Source organism: Pseudorca crassidens, chromosome 9 (genome assembly GCF_039906515.1).
Source record: "Pseudorca crassidens isolate mPseCra1 chromosome 9, mPseCra1.hap1, whole genome shotgun sequence".
NCBI classification, from domain to species: domain Eukaryota; kingdom Metazoa; phylum Chordata; class Mammalia; order Artiodactyla; family Delphinidae; genus Pseudorca; species Pseudorca crassidens.
Window position 1 is genome coordinate 101,550,711 of NC_090304.1, and position 4,722 is coordinate 101,555,432.

Below are 4,722 nucleotides of genomic sequence, written 5' to 3' on the forward strand. Positions count from 1 at the left end.
TCCCTTTCCTTTTCACACACCGTTTAGCTTTTTTCCTAATAAATCACATATGTTTTTAGGTTGGTCTTCTTTGGAATTTTTGTTTTCGCCTTTTAATTACATGAGTAAAAGCCATATTTAACTTAGAATAAGTATAAAATACTGGCAAAAGTAGACATTACTGGCAATCCCATCCTATCACGCAGAGATGTTATCTTGTTTACATTTTCAGGTATGTCTTTCCAGGCTTTTAAAAGCAGAAGTAGGTCATGATATGTGTGTGTGTTTAGATATAAATATATATACATTTATATATATTAAAAATTATAACCTGCTTTTTTATATAAATTATGGGTATCTTTCCAATGATACTTTTATGTTACCATCTTTTATTTATTTATTTATTTATTTATTTATGGTATGCGGGCCTCTCACTGTTGTGGCCTCTTCCGTTGTGGAGCACAGGCTCCGGATGCGCAGGCTCAGCGTCCATGTCTCACGGGCCCAGCCGCTCAGCGGCATGTGGGATCTTCCCGGACCGGGGCACGAACCCACGTCCCCTGCATCGGCAGGCGGACTCTCAACCACTGCGCCACCAGGGAAGCCCACCATCTTTTATTGATTACATATTAGTGCATCATATACCTACAACATTTATTTAACAAGTTCTGTACTGTTGTTTTGATTACTTTCAACTTCTTAAAAGTCAGATTTACTAAGTTATCATTGACATGCAGTACATTCATGCTTTTTAGGTGTGCAGCTCCCTCAAATATGATCAATTATGTGTGGGTGTATGGTATTTTATTTTTGCATATGAATGTCCAATTGATATAGCACCATGTGTAGAAAAAATTACCCTTTCTCCTTTAAAAATTTTTAATTGAAGTATAGTGTGATAGATAATCTATTAAAATATCCTTTTTTCTTTTAGTTACCTTAGCACATTTATCTAAGATCTATTGACCGTATTGGTGTAAGTCCACTTCAGGACTCTTCCTTTTCTTCCATTGACCTGTATGTCTCTCCTTAGGCCAAAACCACGTTGCCTTGCTTACAATCGGTTTATTGTGAATCTTGATATTAGGTAGTGTGAGTCTTCCAACTTGTTCTTCCTCAAAGTTATTTTGAATATTCTAGGTTCTTTGCAGTCCCATGAAGATTTTCAAATCAGCTTAATGATTTCTTTAAAAAAAATTTTTCATTGGAGTATAGTTGATTTACAAAATTATATTTGTTTCAGGTGTACAGCATAGTGATTTAGTATTTTTGAAGATTATACTCTATTATAGGTTATTGCAAGATAATGGCTGTAATTCCCTGAGCTATACATTATATCTTTGTTGCTTATCTATTTTATACATAGTAGTTTGTGCTTGTTAATCCCATACCCCTAATTTGTCCTTCCCCACTCCCCTCTCCCTGCTGGTATCCACTAGTTTGTTTTCTGTATCTGTTTCTGTTTTACATATACATTTATTTTTTTAAATTCCATGTATAAGTGATATCATACAGTATGTATTTGTCTGACTTATTTCACTAAGCATAATATTCCTCTAGGTCCATCCATATTGGGGGAAATGGCAAAATTTCATTCTTTTCTATGGCTCAGTAATATTCCATTGAGTGTGTGTGTGTGTGTGTGTGTGTGTGTGTGTATGTATATATGTGTGTGTGTATGTGTGTATAAAATACCACATCTTCTTAATCCAGTCATCTTTTGATGGGCACTTGGGTTGCTTCCATGTCTTGACTATTGTAAGTAGTGCTGCTATGAACATTGGGGTGCATGTATCTTTCTGAGTTAGTGTTTGTTTTTTCCAGATATATGCCCAGGAGTGGAATTTCTGAGTCATACGATAGTTCTATTTTTAGTTTTTTGAGGAATCTCCATACAGTTTTCCTTAAGGGCTATACCAATTTACATCCCCACCAACAGTGTACAAGTGTGTTCCCTTTCTCCACATCCTCTCTAACATTTGTTATTTGTAGACTTTTTGATGATAGCCATTCTGACAGATGTGAGGTGATATGTCATCGTGGTTTTGATTTACATTTCTCTAATAATTAGTGATGTTGAGCCTCTTTTCATGTGCCTGTTAACCGTCTATATGTCTTCTCTGGAAAAATGTCTACTTAGGTCTTCCACACTTTTTTGATTGGGTTGTTTGTTTCTTTGATATTGGAGTTTTATGAGCTGTTTGTATATTTTGGAAATTAAGCCCTTGTTGGTCACATCATTTGCAAATATTTTCCCCCAGTCCATAAGTTGTCTTTTCATTTTGTTTATGGTTTCCTTTTCTGTACAAAAGCTTATAAGTTTGATTAGATCACACTTGTTTATTTCTGTTTTTATTTCTATTGCCTTGGGAGAATGACCTAAGAAAACATTGGTATGATTTATGTCAGGGAAGGTTTTGCCTATATTCTATTCTAAGAGTTTTATGGTGTCATGTCTTATATTTAAGTCTTTAAGCCATTTTGAGTTTATTTTTGTGTATGGTGTAAGAGTGTGTTCTAACTTCATTGATTTACGTCCAGCTTTCTGAATATGACTTGCTGAAGAGACTGTCTTTTCTCTATTGTATATTCTTGCCTCCTTTGTCAAAGATTAACTGACAATAGGTGTGTGGGTTTATTTCTGGGCTCTCTATTCTCTTCCATTGATCCATATATCTGTTTTGTGCCAGTGACACACTGTTTTATTTTGTTGTTGTTTTTTTAACATCTTTATTGGAGTATAATTGCTTTACAATGGTGTGTTAGTTTCTGCTTTACAACAAAATGAATCAGTTATATATGTACATATGTTCCCATATCTCTTCCCTCTTGCGTCTCCCTCCCTCCTACCCTCCCTATCCCACCCCTCCAGGCGATCACAAAGCACTGAGCTGATCTCCCTGTGCTATGCGACTGCTTCCCACTAGCTATCTACCTTACCTTTGGTAGTGTATATATGTCCATGCCTCTCTCTCGCTTTGTCACATCTTACCCTTCACCCTCCCCATATCCTCAAGTGCATTCTCTAGTAGGTCTGTGTCTTTATTCCTGTCTTACCCCTAGGTTCTTCATGACATTTTTTTTCTTAAATTCCATATATATGTGTTAGCATACGGTATTTGTCTCTCTCTTTCTGACTTACTTCACTCTGTATGACAGACTCTAGGTCTATCCACCTCATTACAAATAGCTCAATTTCGTTTCTTTTTATGGCTGAGTAATATTCCACTGTATATATGTGCCACACCTTCTTTATCCATTCATCCGATGATGGACACTTAGGTTGTTTCCGTCTCCTGGCTATTGTAAATAGAGCTGCAATGAACATTTTGGTACATGACTCTTTTGAATTATGGTATTCTCAGGGTATATGCCCAGTAGTGGGATTGCTAGGTCATATGGTAGTTCTATTTGTAGTTTTTTAAGGAACCTCCATACTGTTCTCCACAGTGGCTATATCAATTTACATTCCCACCAACAGTGCAAGAGGGTTCTCTTTGCTCCACACCCTCTCCAGCATTTATTGTTTGTAGATTTTTTGATGATGGCCATTCTGACTGGTGTGAGATGATATCTCATTGTAGTTTTGATTTGCATTTCTCTAATGATTAGTGATGTTGAGCATTCTTTCATGTGTTTGTTGGCAGTCTGTATATCTTCTTTGGAGAAATGCCTAAATGCCTATTTAAGTCTTCTGCCCATTTTTGGATTGGGTTGTTTGTTTTTTTGTTATTAAGCTGCATGAGCTGCTTATAAATTTTGGAAATTAATCCTTTCTCAGTTGCTTCATTTGCAAATATTTTCTCCCATTCTGAGGGTTGTCTTTTGGTCTTGTTTATGGTGTCCTTTGCTGTGCAAAGGCTTTTAAGTTTCATTAGGTCCCATTTTTTTATTTTTGTTTTTATTTCCATTTCTCTAGGAGGTGAGTCAGAAAGGATCTTGCTGTGATTTATGTCATAGAGTGTGCTGCCTATGTTTTCCTCTAAGAGTTTGATAGTTTCTGGCCTTATATTTAGGTCTTTAATCCATTTTGAGCTTATTTTTGTGTATGGTGTTAAGGAGTGATCTAATCTCATACTTTTACATGTAGCTGTCCAGTTTTCCCAGCACCACTTATTGAAGAGGCTGTCCTTTCTCCACTGTACATTCCTGCCTCCTTTATCAAAGATAAGTTGACCATATGTACATGGGTTTATCTCTGGGCTTTCTATCCTGTTCCATTGATCTATCTTTCTGTTTTTGTGCCAGTACCATACTGTCTTGATTACTGTAGCTTTGTAGTATAGTCTGAAGTTAGGGAGCCTGATTCCTCCAGCTCCGTTTTTTGTTTTCATGATTGCTTTGGCTATTCAGGGTCTTTTGTGTTTCCATACAAATTGTGAAATTTTTTGTTCTACTTCTGTGAAAAATGCCAGTGGTAGTTTGATAGGGATTGCATTGAATCTGTAGATTGCTTTGAGTAGTAGAGTCATTTTCACAATGTTGATTCTTCCAATCCAAGAACATGGTATATCTCTCCATCTATTTGTATCATCTTTAATTTCTTTCATCAGTGTCTTATAATTTTCTGCATACAGGTCTTTTTTCTCCTTAGGTAGGTTTATTCCTAGGTATTTTATTCTTTTTGTTGCAATGGTAAATGGGAGTGTTTTCTTGATTTCACTTTCAGATTTTTCATCATTAGTGTATAGGAATGCCAGAGATTTCTGTGCATTAATTTTGTATCCTGCTACTTTACCAAAT